Source organism: Physeter macrocephalus, chromosome 16, assembly GCF_002837175.3.
Source record: "Physeter macrocephalus isolate SW-GA chromosome 16, ASM283717v5, whole genome shotgun sequence".
NCBI classification, from domain to species: domain Eukaryota; kingdom Metazoa; phylum Chordata; class Mammalia; order Artiodactyla; family Physeteridae; genus Physeter; species Physeter macrocephalus.
In genome coordinates this window covers 84,531,756-84,548,225 of record NC_041229.1, presented here as the reverse complement: position 1 = coordinate 84,548,225, position 16,470 = coordinate 84,531,756, and the positions used below count along the sequence as shown (strand labels likewise).

At 43.7% G+C, this 16,470-nt stretch overlaps 1 long non-coding RNA gene across 1 annotated transcript in view; it reads left to right on the top strand.

The window, feature by feature from the left end:
* Positions 1 to 12,021, top strand: part of LOC129391383 (uncharacterized) — a 177,898-nt gene extending 165,877 nt beyond the window's left edge. The window contains exon 4 of the long non-coding RNA XR_008615406.1: positions 11,021 to 12,021. This is a non-coding gene — a long non-coding RNA (uncharacterized lncRNA). The remainder of the gene's footprint in view (positions 1 to 11,020) is intronic.
* Positions 12,022 to 16,470: the final 4,449 nt, after the last annotated feature.

The following is a 16,470-nucleotide window of genomic DNA, read 5'->3' as shown; positions in this document are numbered from 1 at the left end:
GGTTGAGAGTCCGCCTGCCGATGTAGGGGACGCGGGTTCGTGCCCCGGTCCGGGAAGATCCCACATGCCGTGGGGCGGCTGGGCCCGTGAGCCATGGCTACTGAGCCTGCGCGTCCGGAGCCTGTGCTCCTCAACGGGAGAGGCCACAACTGTGAGAGGCGCGCGTACCGCAAAAAAAAAAAAAAAAAAAAAGAAAGAAAAGGAACATCACCCCAAAGTTCCCTGGCACTACCTTTGCAATCCCTCCTCCCAGTCCTCCCCACCCCCCATCCCTAGGTAACCATTTATCTACTTTCTTTCACTAGATTAGTTTGCATTTTCTGGAAATGTATGTAAGTGGAATCATACAGTATGTACTTTTGTTTTGGTCTGGCTTCTTTCACTCAGCATAATTACTTTGAGTTTCATCCATGTTGTTGTGTAGTCATTTCTTTTTATTGATGAGTAGTATTCTGTAGTGTGAATGTACCACACTTTGTGGACTTGTGGACCAACATTTGGGCTGTTTCCAGCTATTGCAAATAAAACTGCTGTGAATATTCATGTATGGGCCTTTGTGTAGATGTGCTTTTATTTCTCTTGGGTAATTACCTAAGAATGGAGTGGCTGTGTCATATGGTAGGTGTATTTTTGCCTTTTCATCAGGAAACTGGCAAAGTATTTTTCCAAGCAGCTATACCGTTTTCCATTCCCATCAGCAGTGTATGAGAACTCCAATCCATCCTCCGTAGTACTGTCAACACCTGATATAGTCCATCTTTTTCATTTTAGCCATTCAAGGTGGTGTGCAATGGGTATCTCATTGTGGTCTTAATTATCACTTCCCTAATGACTAATGATATTGCACATCTTTTCTTATTCTTATGCCACTCATATGTCTTCTTTGGTGAAGTATCTATTCAGATATTTTACACATTTTAAAATTTTGTTGTGTGTCTTATTATTGACTTGTAAGTGTACTTTATATATTCTAGATCCAAGTCTTTTTTTGGATAGGTTTGTCTAATATTTTCCCCCAGTCTGTTGCTTGCCTTTTCATTTTTGTAATAGTGGGTCTTCAAGTGCAAAAGGTATTAATTTTGGTGAAGTACAGTTTATTGATTTTTTTTCTTGATAGCTTGTACTTTTTGTGTCCTATTTAAGAAAATCTGCTAAAATGCAAACCAGTTAAGATTTTCTCCTATGTTTTCTTCTGTTATGGTTTTTAAGTTTTAGCTCTTAAGTTTTGATTTATAATTAGTTTTTAGTTAATTTTTGTATATGATGTATGGATATGGTATGGATATGAGGTATGGATCCAAGTTCATTTTTTGCATATGGTTCTCCACTTCCAGCATTATGAATAACTTTATATCATCCATTAGTACATGCACTAGGATGAACTTGGTATCTCTGCTGTGTCTTGCATAGTTGTGTCACTTTGACTTTCTATATCTCAGTTTACTAATCTGTACAATGGGAATAATAGTGGTTGGCCCTATCTCTCTGACAGGGTTGTTAAAGAGATCAACTTGAGATAAGTAATACCGTTCATAATTTTTCCTTCTCTGGAAAGTTGAAAACTTGGAAGTCATCCTGAATCCCTCCTTCATCATCATTATCACACTCAGGCACCTCTTAGGTATTTCTCAAATCTGTTGTCTCCTCACAACTCCGACTCCCACTGTCCTGGTCAGGCCAGACTCTTCCTTTCTCATCAGGCTCATTGCAGTGATCCTACCAACTGATCTGCTGCCTCCAGGCTTTCTGACCTCAGACCCAGCCTCTCTGCTGCCTCCGGGCTGATCCATCAAACCTTGTCAGTCATGTTATCTTCTGCTGACACTGTCTCATCTGCAGGATCAAGTCCAAGCTTTAGGTCAGGCCCTCCATGCTCTGGCCCTGCCTCCCCTCTAGTCCGCCCACCTGCGCGCGCACACACACACACACACGCACATGCACATGTACACACACATCCTTGCCATTGTTCACCTCCATGACTCGTGACTCCGGCCGTGAGATTTGCTCCTTCCCTGTGTTTCCACTGTACTCTGGGCCTGGCCCTGCCTCCCCTCTAGTCCGCCCACCTGCGCACGCATGCACGCACGAGCGCGCGCGCGCGCGCACACACACACACACGCACATGCATATGTATACACACATCCTTGCCATTGTTCACCTCCATGACTCGTGACTCCGGCCGTGAGATTTGCTCCTTCCCTGTGTTTCCACTGTACTCTGGGCCACCTCCATGCCCAGAGTGTCACGTTGCTTTTCCACATTGCATTGTAAGTACCATTTGCGTCTCCCCCATCTAAATGTAAGCAGTTCAAGAAAAGGCACTGTTGCTTTATCCATTTTTATTTCTTGACATCCAGCATAGAGCCTGTCCCAGAGCAGAACCAAGAGTTGTTTGAAGAACTAAACATGATACTAGGAAAGGAATGACTATTTTTGTAAAGAATTATAGCAGTTCAATGCAGAAATGGCTCTTGGAAATCATCCAGGTCAGCATTTCCCTATCCAGATCCAGAGCCAGTGACTATGAACACTCTGTACCTTTTTCTCTGGAATGAGGGGCAGGCAAGGGGGAAAGGGCTGGAGTTGATGTAAGGCCTTAATCTTTTGTCTTAGCATGAATCATCAGCAAGTCCTAGATTGAGAAGTAGGAGGTGGGAGGAAAGGTTATTAAGGACAGTATCTGAAGATGAGACTAAGATCATCTTAGTGTCTCTCCACAAATTACTTGTTAAAAGGAAAAATAAACACTGTAGGGCAGATGCACAAGAATATGAATTACTGCCACTGAACTATACACTTTTAAAAATGGCTAAAATGGTAAATTTTGTGCTGTGTGTATTTTACCACAAGTTAAAAAGTAGACAAAGGGGTAAACTATATAATAGAAAAACTAGGCAATAAACACTTTAATGAAGTGATCAAAATTAACATCACCAATAAGGACAAATGGACATCTTGTGCCTCTGGATGTGATGCGTGCAAAGCATTTTTGCAGCATTCTAGCAAAAATGCACAGCATCAATCCAACCATGAAGAGTCATCAGACAGACCCAAATTAGGGGGTCTTGATATACAGTAACTGGCCTGTATTCATCAGAAAAACATCAATGTCATAAAAGATAAAGACAGACTGATGGACTGTTCCAGATTAAAAGGTGACTGAAAAGCTATGACAACTAAGTGTAATACATGATCCTGAATCAGGTCCTGCACCAGGAAAAAGAAGTTTCTTCTTTTTTTTAAGTAAAGCACCTTATTAGAACAACTGGTAAATTTGGAATATAAACCGTAGATTGCTAAGACCATTGTTAAATTTCCTGAACTTGATAACTGTCCTGTGGTTATGGACGAGACTATCCTTGTTTTTAAGAAACACACACTGAAATATTTAGGGAAAAAGTGGCATGATATGTACAACCTCCACTCAAATAGTTCAGCAGTAATAAACATTAATGGTAAAGCACATGTGGCAAAATGTTAAGAATGGATGACTGTATAATGGACATGAGGAGTCCTATGTTTGTTCTTGCAAACTTTTCTGTAAGTTTGAAAGTGTTTCAAAACAAAAAAGTTTTTAAATTGCCTTGGGGTTGTTTCAATAAATGTTGTTACGTCCATACAACGTGTGACCTATTGCCAGCTCATTATATTAGCTTCTTATGTTTGGACTGATACCTGTGACTGTGCCTTTGCTGGCTGACTGGCTTGGAATCTGGATAGGGAGGTACTGACCTGGATGATTTCCAAGAGCCATTTCTGCACTGAATTGCTATAATTCTTTACAAAAATAGTCATCCCTTTCCTAGTATCATGTTTAGTTCTTCAAACAACTCTTGGTTCTGCTCTGGGACAGGCTCTATGCTGGATGTCAAGAAATAAAAATGGATAAAGCAACAGTGCCTTTTCTTGAGCTGCTTACATTTAGGTGGGGGAGATGCAAATGGTACTTACAATAGGTAACTGAGGTAGAAATCAACCTGGAGAGTGTGGTGTTACAGTGAGGAACCCATTTCATCACATAGCCTCAAAGACTAGAAGGATGGTGGAGGCCCCTGTTTTTGCTATAGGTACTGTTACTGTCAAACACTGACCTTTGTGAGAGGTGGAAGCCAGTCAGCCAGGAAAGGCCCAGGTATCAGTCCTTTGAGCCCCTCCTTAAACATCTCTGGAGCCATGAGCTTTCTTCTCACTACTGCCACCAAACCCAGTTCTCAGTAGTTTCCTAACTGGTACCTCTACATCCACTCTTGCCTTCACCAGTCCATTCCCTGCAGGGCTAATCTTGAAATGCAAACATGATCATGACTCTCTCTCCTCTTTAAACCTCCACAGCAGCTTCCCATTCTGTTAGGCTAAAATCCAATTTGTACAGGACTGGGTCCAGTCTTTCTATCCTGTCTCATCCACTACCATTCTCCCCTCCTGTTCTGTGGTCCAGCCACGGGGCCTCACTGGCCTCCCTTCAGTTCCTCAGAAGCTCTATACTCCCACCTGCCTCCATCTGGGTCAGGCTCCTTTGTTATAGAGTCTCACACAACCATGTCCATCTCCTGCAGAGCACTTCCCCTCAGTTTGTATTGATGTATTCCTCATGGTCTCTCTTTGATTAAGTGTAAGCTCTGCCAAGGAAGAGAATCCATCACTGCCATATCACTGGCACCAAAACCAGTGATTGGTTAAGTCAGTAAAACTTAGGCTGAAGTCTAGGTTGATTTACCATTTTCTGTTGAGAAGGATTAGCTCCACAAATTGGTATGATTGCATCATTGCCACAAAGAGACCAAGCAACTTCTATTGTATCTCTTGAGTAAATTCCTGTCTGTTATGACAATGCGGCAATCATTAAATTCTGTAATAATTTACTATGCAAATTACATTGGCTCAAACTTACTCTGGCTCAACTGCTGCACCCGTCCTCTCTCCCCTTCAAAGCATCTCTCAGCTCTTCCTGGAAGTTCCTAAGGTGTAACAGTTGCCACGCCTCATTCATCCTGTCCTTTCCCTCTTGCTCTACTCACCTGATTCTCATGTCCCAGTGGACATGTTCTCGAAACCACTTGAAGGAACAACAGAGTGGCCTTGTCAGTAGTCCCCCTGTGAGATCACCATATCCACACCCCGGTGGGCTACCAGGGTTTTGACACAAGGGGTCTTCCCCAAATAAAGGAAACATTTGGCGCAAAGACAAATGTTAAGTTTCTACCGCTAGAGACCAAAACTGTTCAAAAAGCTTAAAAAACAAAAATAACAACAAAAATCTTTAGGTTGCCCTAATCAGCCAAGACGTATGAGATATGCATTGCCTTATTTAATTGTCACAAAAATCCTATCATGTCTGTGCTACTGTCTTCATTTTAGAGATGAGAAAAACTGAGGCTCTAGGATGTTGAGTGACTCACTGAAGTCCAAGAGCATCAGGGCCATGATTCAAACCCAGGTCTAATGACTTTAGCTCTTAACCAGTATTTTATACTGCAGGCCAAGGTCAATAGAAATGGCTGACATGGGGACTTGCATACAGTTAATTTCAATTAGCCCTTGTAGACCAAAATCATTCTGTAAAGGCAATATCCAAAGAGGCTTGACTGAAGATAAATTGTTTATATAAAGATACACAGAGTATATTCCTAAGTGTTAGTTTCATCATCTTAATCTTTTAACTTTATACACGCTCACATTTAAGGCATTTTCTCCCCAGGTCTGTATTTCTAAATGTTTATGTATTTCTCCTTGTAACCACATAACCTCCTAACACCACCCAGGCAGGGGCCTCCTGTGCAGACTCTCAAGGCCTGAGTTTCCCTGCAGCTGCTCATGTGATGCACCTTGAGGACTCAGCACAGTCATGGGGTCACGCTGCCCAGCTTGTGCTTATTCTTAGTTTCAGGGAGTGTGGGGATGGATTTCCTGCCAGAATCCTGCCTTGGCATGCCATGTAACTGACCACAAGCCATGGCCCATCGTATGCTATTTATAGCAAGTGACAAAAATAGCCTCACCCCTCTGAAAGGTGTATTTGTGCCATATGCCTCCTGGCCTCCTACCACCTGACAGGCACTTCTCTCCAGACCTCAGGATGCAACAGGACTGTCTCCTCACACTGACCCAGAGGCACCGTGTCCCTCTTGTGTGCACGCCTCCTGCTCCAGAGGCAGCCAGGGGTGGGGAGGCACCAAGGCAGGGCCTCAGCCCTGGGGTCAAGGCAGAACATAGTAACAGACCCAAGGAAGGAGCTTGGGGAGGGGGAGTAAGATAAGACCAAACCCAGTTGTTGGAGTTGGGTGCAAAATCAGGGTGAGATCATGAACACTGCAGATCTGATTCTGAGTTGTGAATGCCCCAGAGAGCCACTGATCTCCAAGCCTGGGCTGGGCCTGAGTTTGGGGAAGGGGAGGTTAATGGAAAGGGCTGGAGTGACCGGCAGAGTGTGGACACACCTTGCCCCCCTCTAGCTGCGTGCAGGTGACTTACTACATCTCTCTGGGCTGTTTCCTTATCTGAGAGGGTAGATCTAGAGGAACAACTCCTATGCTAGGTGTGTGCATCAGAATCACCTGGGACCTTGTTAAAATCAGGGTACCTGGGGCCCTCCTTGTACATTGATTCAGGTCTGGGAGGATCCTGGGGGTCTGGACATTTTGCAGGTTCCCCAGGAGATTCTGATCTGCACACCAGTGTTGGAGAGCCCCTGTACGAAGTGAGCCCCAAGGGGTCTTCCAGCTCAAACGTCCCTTTATGCTAAAGTTTACTAAACCAGGTGTAAGAAAGCATAGAAGATAGGCACTCACCTCACTTAATTATTAGGCAGCATTAGAATCAGACACTTGTTGCATCGTTGCATCCTAAGAAATATCAGTTGGGAGCTTATTCAAGGCCAGCTTTTTGCATGTTAGGCTGAAACTCTGGGCTTGATTTCACCCTCTTCTATATGCTCTTTTAGGCCATCCCTCCCTGTCCCCTGGTTTAATTACCAGGGGTCACAAATTGGGGACCAGAAAGACAAATCCAGGCAGGCCACACGTGAGTTTTACTTAGTCTGCCCAGTCTTAAAAAAACAAAATTCAACTCAGTAAATGTGAAGATCTAACTGGCTTTATTCATCCCATCTAGTTAAATAGAAGGGTGCTCTGAGGAGTTGTACAAAGTGAAAGGTTTTTACAGGTGAAAGGAGGGTGGGTCAGGAAGGTATTAGCAGGAGAAAAGAAAGGATTGTTTCAGGCCAGACTGTCTTCTTTGGGGGCAGGGGAATGGCAGGGGTCTTTATCAGGCAGATAACCTTGTTCCCATAGATTGGACTTTTCAGACTGACTGTTTCAAAGGTCGCATTTCTAGGAGGGATTGAAACTGCAATTAAGTCTTGGTTTGCTGTCTGAGGGCGCAAATGACTCCATTTGGGGCTTGAGCTTTCTTTCTCATGCCAGTGTTTTCTTTAAAGTCTGAATCTGTGCGGGGTCAGACTGGGCGTTTGCTTTCCAGCTCACCCTGGACCTGCCACACCAAGTGTGTGACACCAGTGGCTTCAGCTCTTCGCCCTCCCTGCCTAGACCCTGACGTTAGATCTGAGCTCAACTCCTGTGTCTAGCCCAAACCTCTTTCTGAGCATTAGCCACATAGATCCAGATGCCTCTTGATAGATAATCCAGTTTGTGTACTTAACAGAAGGCCTCGCATGTAGTACAGGGCTAAATAAATCTTAGCTAGGGGTGTTATTATCCCTACCGTGCACCTCTTCTTAGGGTCTCACAGGCACCTCAGCTCAACCCGTTCAAAGCGGCACTCATCACTTTCCTCACCTTCACCCCAAGCCTCTTCTCCCCGTTTCCTCTTTCCACAAATGATCTCATCATTAAGTCCTCTAGACTGGGAGTGGCCCTGGGCTCTTTTGTCTCCTTCATTCTGATTCATCATCACAGCTTATGGAAAAATCTCTCTTGATTCCATCTAGTTTTCTCCATCTCTGCTGTCACCATTCTAGTCCCAGACACCATCATTTTTGCCAGAACTATGTAGTTACCTAATTATTCTCCTGCACACATTATCGTTTCCATCTAACCCACTGTTCAATTCGAAGCCACAGTTTTGTTAGGGCAACCACTGACTGAAACTGCCTGCCCTGGCCAGGCACTATAGTAACCACTTGCACGAGTTATCTTACAACAGGAGGTCAACAACTACCACCAAATGGAAGAATTTGGGAAAGGTCAAAAGGAGAGAGGGGACTTCAGTCCATATATCCTGCCAACCTCCCAGAATCCTGCTCGCTGGACTCCATCTTGGCTGAGTGATGTGCACGCCCCCAGGAAGCACCCCGAGTCAGAGTGCTTTGCCAGAGACGACCTGGAAACTAACCCCATCACCACAGAACCTGAGACTGCAACCACGTGGCAGAGCGGTTCTCCTGGGTTCCCTTATACTACTGCTCTCCACCTTGGGGGCCCCTTTCCAATAAAGTCTCATGCTTTGTCAGCATGTGTGTCTCCTCGGACAATTCATTTCCAAGTGTTAGACAAGAGGCCACTCTTGGGGCCTGGAAGGGGTCCCCTTTCCTGCAACAGTTTTACTGAATAAATTTGATCTTGCCTCTCCCCTGCCTGCAGTGGCCTCCCAGGGCCCCAGGATAAAACCCAAATTCCTTACCAAGACCCTCCCCAGTCTGGCTCCTCCTTCCTCCCCAGCCTCCCCCGGCAGTCTGCATTCCAGCCATCTGGGATTTGTGTTGTCTCTTGGATTGTCACAGGGAAGAGCTAAATCAGACTCCACCTTGGATCTGTTTCTTTGACTTTAACCTTTGCTTTTTTTTTTAAACAAAATTTATTTATTTATTTATTGGCTGCGTTGGGTCTTTGTTGCTGTGCACGGGCTTTCTCTGGTTGTGGCGAGCGGGGGCTAATCTTCGTTGCGGTGCGCAGGCTTCTCATTGTGGTGGCTCCTCTTGTTGCGGAGCACAAGCTCTAGGCACACAGGCTCTAGGCACACGGGCTTCAGTAATTGTGGCTCGCGGTCTCTAGAGCGCAGGCTCAGTAGTTGTGGCGCACGGGCTTAGCTGCTCCGCGGCATGTGGGATCTTCCCGGGCCACGGCTTGAACCCGTGTCCCCTGCATTGGCAGGCAGATTCTTAACCGCTGCGCCTCCAGGGAAGTCCAAGAAAATGTAATTCTTAAGGTCACAGGAACACTTAAATAAAATGCAGTTCCTTCACTGGACTAAAATGTAGATTTTGGCTTTACTTAGTAAGCCAGAATGAAGGAGAAAATGTGAACTTTGTCTGTAGAGAGCCTGAGGTTTGGGCCTAGACCACCACTTACTGCATGCATGCCTTTGGAAAATTTATTCAGCCTCCCTGCTTCACTTTCTTTCCTGTAAAATGGGGAAAATGAGACCTACCTTGCAGGATGGTTTTGAAGACTGAATACAAAATGTAAAGGATCCAGCACAGCCCTGGTGACCAGGTGCTCATCGATGGCATTGTTTAAAAGTCCTCCTGCATTTTAATTATATAAAGGTCTCGTGGCCTGGCTCAGAGTTACAGGGAGCTCAGGACATACTGTACTCCCGGTGGGAAGAGACACTATGTCTTTACTGTCAATGCCTTAAGAGAATGGGGAAAAGCTGGCAGAGCGCTAGGAAAGCAATTGCAGCAAAGAAGCATGGGAAATGAAAATGGGAGAATTTGGTTCTCACTGGATCTCGGAGTCACACTGAAGAGCAGGGATTTCTTTTCCTGTTCCCTTTTCCTTCTCACTTGCTCAGGAGGGAGGCTTCTCAGGGAGGGCAGCCAGAGGCAGGATCCCAACAGGCAGAAGGAGCCTTGCTTCTCCAGTCTGCTTCTCTCTCCAGTGCTTTAATGAAATTCATATTCAGACACTTTAAAAAAAAACCACTTTGTTTTTGTAATTTCAAAGGCAAATCATGTTCATTCTGGAAAATTCATAGAGGCAAAAAGAAGAAAAAAATTATCCAAAATTCTACTGCTAGATAACTACTGAAACCATTTGGGAGGCTATCCTTTCAAAGTTTTTTCTAAGCAATAAGGACGTAAACCAGTATATTCTTATAATAACAAACGAGATCGAATGGTACATATTGTTCCGTAATGTGATCTTTTTCACTGGACAGATTTCCATGTCAGTAAATGAATATATCTAATGTCATGATGGGTGACATCAGTGGATGCTCAGGTAGCCAGCCACAGGCACCCATGGTGCCCTACCTGGACGGAGACTTGTAGCTTGTTTCTGGGAACCATGATTCAGTGAGCAGCTTTGTAGTCGAACTTAATACAACCCACAACTGTTTCCTTACAGTGAATTCTCACATTCAGTCTTAATTTTCTCAAAAAAAAAAAAGTCAATAAGACAATGTGATTTAAATGTTTAAATCACAAGGAGGCCTCTTTGGAGAGGAGGGAAGAAACTGTAACTCAGCATGATGCTTTTTATTTCCGATTCTGCTCAACCTCCACATTTATCTCAAGCACAGCCTTATTTCTCGTCAACAAACTTCAGAAACAAGACAAAGTCCTGTCCTTAAAGAGATTACAATCTAGTAGCAGATATAAGAGACACAATAATTCTCTTTCATTTACACAAAAGTACCTGATTTTTTACCATGAGAAGTGAGGACAACATGGATGCAAGAATAATAATAGCCAGTGTTTAATGAGAACTTACCATATCTGTGAACTGTTAATATATTAAATGTTATACAATGTATACACAATGTATATACAATTGTATAACAAATGTTACACAATGTTATACAATGTATAACAACTGTTAGTATGTTAAATATATACAATATATACAATGTTATATACAGAATAGGCATTGTGATGTAACTTTCCAGGTATTGCGGCCTGAAAACAGGCTTGCTGATGTCCCGCAGGGTGGGGTTCATAGTGACCAGTCAGTGCACCTTCCACTCACCGGTCGGCTTTCCTCAGATCCCAGTGGCTGTGTTGGTCATGGAGAAAGTTGGTCATTCCAGCGTGTGTTACCGCCTTGCTCTGTTTCCCCCCAAGCCCACCAAGGAGCCACCTTCCGTCGATCTCCGGGACTTCAGTGATGGCTTTTTCTTTGGCCACCCCAAGCTGGCGCAGTTTGCCGCTTTGGCCTGTACCACTGGGTCTTCAGTCCATGTCTTTGTGAATCCAGCCATCAGCAAGCCAGTGGGGCCTTCCTGAAGACTTCCGGCGGGGCCTCCTGCGGCTGATGAGCCCGGCTCCAGCGTGAAGGTTTGTATGGGAATCGCGCCTGCCGGAAAATAAAGTGTAGATGATCCTCTAAACAATTTCTTTTTTTTTTTTTTTAATTTAAGTATAGTTGATTTACAATGTTGTGTTAGTTTTAGGTGTGCAGCAAAGTGATTCAGTTATACATATACATATTTTTTCGGATTATTTTCCATTTAGGTTACTACAAGATATTGAATATAATTCCTGGTGCTATACAGGAAATCCTTGTTGCTTATCTATTTTATGTAGTTTGTATCTGTTTATCCTATACTCCTAATTTATCCCTACCCCCTCCCTTTCCCCTTTGGTAACCAAAAGTTTGTCTTCTATGTCTGTGAGTCTGTTTCTGTTTTGTATATAGATTCATTTGTATTATTTTTTAGATTCCACTATTAAGTGATACCAAATAATATTTGTCTTTCTCTGTCTGCCTGCTTCGCTAAGTATAATATTCTCTAGGTCCATCCATGTTGCTGCAAATGGCAATATTTCATTCTCCAGATGGTTTCTTTTTATTCCTTAGCATGTTTTTTCACCCTCAGGAGAGGGTATTTTTTACCCTTTATGAGAGTCACCTAGCTCCAACAATCAAGCATCTCCTTGCGTCAGGCCTGGGCAAAGTGCTTCACACTCAGGGCCTCCCTGAGCCTCCCACAACCACTCAGCTGGGCTTGTGCTGTCTTGCCTCCTTTTACAGAAGAGGAAAAGGAGGCTTGCAGAGTGGAAGTAATTGGCCTGAAGTCGTTCAGCTAGTGAGTGGGTCTGACTCTCAAGTCACCTGGGCGTGCTCTCTATGGGCATCCTTCTTTTTTTTTTTTTTTTTTAATTTTTTTTTTTTTTTTAGTACGGGGGCCTCTCACTGTTGTGGCCTCTCCCGTTGCGGAGCACAGGCTCCGGACGCGCAGGCTCAGCGGCCATGGCTCACGGGCCCAGCTGCTCCGCGGCATGCGGGATCCTCCCGGACCGGGGCACAAACCCGTGTCCCCTGCATCGGCAGGCGGACTCCCAACCACTGCGCCACCAGGGAAGCCCTGGGCATCCTTTTTTATCTCAAGTATCTTAGCAGCACGGCCACATACTTGCTGTGGTTTAGGACTTCTAATCTGATATGAGTCATTAAATGTCCTCAGCTTCTTATACTTAATAACCATGTGAACTCTTTTATTTTTAAGTTGTGAACTTTAAAAAAAAAAAAACTTTCTTTCATATATTTAAAACAACAAACACCTTTAACAATTTTCTGATAAATCCACAACCTCAATCAGTCACTAATGCCACACGTGGAAATCTAAAATTAACCACAAATAAATAAAATCTTTGATGCTGAAATACGTAAGGACCTTATTTTGGTGTAATAATAAAATTGGTTACCATTTCCTGAGCACTGACCACACAAAATGCTTTATGTTCGTTACCTTAATTCTTCGTATTTCTCTTCTACAAGGTAAGAGTTATTGTCGCCATTGTTCAGATGAGAACGTTAAAGCTTTAAAGGGAACATCTGGAGTCGGGGAAGGTGTTCTAGTCCAACATCTGCCTCAGTCCTGAGAAAGGGAAAAGCACAGGCTTAATTTCTCTGGGCCTCAGTTTCCTCCTCTGAAAATATAACCTTTCCCAGCTGGGTCTCTGAATGTTTTTGAATGTGCAGAGAGTCTTTGATCTGCTTTTGAATTACATTCCAAATCCCTACCACATGTAACTAGCTTTGGAATACCCTGACCGTGACAAAAACAACATTAAAAGCTATTCCTGGGCTTCCCCGGTGGCACAGTGGTTAAGAATCCTCCTGCCAATGCAGGGGACACGGGTTTGAGCCCTGGTCCAGGAAGATCCCACATGCCACGGAGCAACTAAGCCGGTGCGCCACAACTACTGAGCCTGCGCTCTAGAGCCCACGAGCCACAACTACTGAAGCCCATATGCCTAGAGCCCGTGGGCCTAGAGCCTGTGCTCCACAACAAGAGAAGCCACCACGATGAGAAGCCTGCGCACCACAACGAAGAGTAACCCCCGTTCTCCGCAACTAGAGAAAAGCCCACATGTAGCAACGAAGACCCAACACAGCCAAAAATAAATAAAATAAATTTATAAAAAATAAAAATCTATTCCTTTGTCATTTAATCCATTCCGTTTCACCCAGTAATAGATCAGTTTTCAGGTTTTAAAACACTTCACAGGGCTCCCCTGGTGGCGCCGTGGTTGAGAATCCACCTGCCAATGCAGGGGACATGGGTTCGAGCCCTGGTCTGGGAAGATCCCACATGCCGCGGAGCAGCTGGGCCCGTGAGCCACAATTACTGAGCCTGCGCTCCGCAACAAGAGAGGCCGCGACAGTGAGAGGCCCGCGCACCGCGATGAAGGGTGGCCCCCGCTTGCCACAACTAGACAAAGCCCTCGCACAGAAACGAAGACCCAGCACAGCCAAAAATAAATAAATAAAATTAAAAAAAAACAAAAAAACAAAAAACACTTCACACAATTCTAAATCTTGGCAAGACCACTAACCAGCAGCCTGGTGTTTGCAGGAATTGATCTATCTGACCTCTGGCATTTGACCACCTGAGGAAGGTCATCAGGGAAAACTCAGTCCTTGCAGTTCTTGCATGTGCATTACTTACCTCATCTTTATAACTACCTCAAATCCAGTTTGAGTGTTTCCCCAGACCCAGACCCTGGAACTGACCAGAATTGAGAGTGCAGATGGATTCTTGGAAATAGCTCCAAGTTCATGTAAATCTCATGAGTTTAAGTGCTGATGACACAATCTTTCCACTCCTCAAAATTTTAAAACTTGAATGTAAGCCAAAGTGGTGGATGTTATGACACTCATTGGTTTTTAGTGGGAAGTTCTAGCGCTATGAACTTGTTTTAAGAATACAGAAAGAGGGACTTCCCTGACCGTCCAGCGGTTGAGACTTTGCCTTCCAAGGTGGGAGGTGCGGGTTTGATCCCTGGTCCGGGAGCTAAGATCCCATATGCCTCGGGGCCCAAAAACCAAAACATAAAACAGAAGCAATATTGTAACAAATTCAATAAAGACTTTAAAAATTGTCTACATCAAAAAAAAATCTTTAAAAAAAGAATACAGAAAGAATAATAATAATAAAAAATACAGAGAGAGACAAATCTTTAGTTGCATGTACTTGGAGGAAGCTAGATTTTACTACAAAGGTGGCAAAATAAATCTAGACCTTTTAAAAATCCAGTCAGCCATTCACCACTTTACGCCACACGATGTTTCTGCTGAGCTGCTAACAAGTAGGCATGTAGCCATTGTTTGCTGGGCACTTCTGAGCAGATATGACTCCTGCATTTGCTAACAAGGAACAAGTACAAGTAGTAATCCAAGCGGGTAAAGAAAACCTTCAGGTGTGCAGATTTTCTAACTACATCTTTGTTACACTCAAATTCATTCAAAATTCTACAGTAAGAGACAAGAGGTACAAAATATGTGTTCATGTTTTGCTTGGACAGATTTTGGCTCCTAGCAATTAATGCTTTCAGTCACATTAAGCATATAAATAATGCTTTGTGACATAACAGTATTTCCCATTACAGATCAATTTTGTAGCATTTGTTCATAATCAGACTTGAAATGTTACCTAGAAACAAAATATGTTTTCCTTGAAACAGTCAGACCCTATTAGAAATCTAAGGCTTTACAAATCACCATGTTAACAGCTATGTCCCCTAGCTAAGGTTTTCTTTCCTTAAATAGTGTTAAATTCAGCCCCAGAAGCACTAGTCTCTTGGAGGGTTCTCTTCTTATGTGCACTGACTTGAAAGGAAAAACTGAGTGCTCCAAATATATTTAATGTCTTACTATGTATAACTTAATAAACCAACCAGTATTCCCTTTTGGGGGAAAAAATAACGTTAGCACCTTTTAAAAGTGTTATGCTTATAATTGGGTTACACTATATTATTTTCTCATTTTTTAAAAGACAGGTTCTCATTGCTTGAAAAAAATGTGTCAGCCTATTTCTAGGTAAGAGGAGTTATTCTCATTTCCTGACCACATATACTGGGGGTGAGCAAAGAAATAAAGGGAACATAGATTCAGAGATTTGGAGCAGTAAAATTTAGTGTTAAACTGCAGAGATTTTGGAGCAAGGAACACCTGGATTTGAGTTCTGGTCCTGCCGTATAATCACTCTGGAATCTTGGGCAAATTACTTTTCATTCAGCAAATGTTAGCTATTTTGTAAAATTTTTTTGTAGTATCCCCTCAATCCCCACCCCAGGCGTATTCTCTTTGATTAAAGCTACAACCTCTCATTCATTCAGCAAATAATTACCGAGTAGTTATTGTACGCTAGGCTCTACAGTTCTAGGTTCCGGGAAGCAGCAGTAAATTAGACAAATCAGGCTATTGTTGTCAGAGATCTTATGTTCTAGCTCGGGGAAGGAAGGTGGACAACATACAAACAAGATAATGTCAAATGGTACATTTGGTTGAATGGTGGCCCCCCCAAAAGATATGTCTACCTCCTAACTCCTGGAACCTGTGAATGTGAGCTTACTTGGAAAAATGGCTTTTTGCAGATGTAATTTAGGATCTAGGATTAGATCACCCTTGATTATCCAGGTGGGTCCTAAAGCCAATGACAAATGTCCTTATAAGAGACACACAGAGGACAGACACAGAGAGGAAGAAAAGGCCATAAGATGGAGGCAGAGTGGAGTAATGCAGCCACAGCCAAGGAACGCCTGGAGCCAGCAGAAGCTGGAAGAAGCAAGGAATTCTCCCCTAGAGCATTCAGGAGCCCAGTCCTGCCAACACCTTGATTTCAGACTCCAGCCTGCACTGTGAGTTTCTGTTGTTTGAAAGCCACCCTCTTTTGTGGTAATTTGTATGGCAGCCCTAGGAAACAAATATAAATGGCAATAGGTACATACCAAGGAGAAAATAAAACAGGGAAATGAGACGGGGACTCAAATGGGACTGCTACAAATAATGGAGTCGGGAAGGTCTGCTGAGGAAGTATGTTTTGCGTTACCCCAGTATGTGTGAGATGGGGGTTCCAAATCAGAAGGATAGCAAGTGCAAAGGGCCCAACCTGGAAATGAACTTGGTGTGTTTGAGGACCAGAAAGTCAGTGGGGCTGCTATGGGAGGTGAAAGGGAGTGGGGCTGATGAGTTGGGAAGGGACCAGTTGCTATAGGGCCTCCTAGGCCTTGATAAGAAGTCCAGATTTTCCTCCAACTGAAACCTGTCTCTGAAAGGTCTTACCATT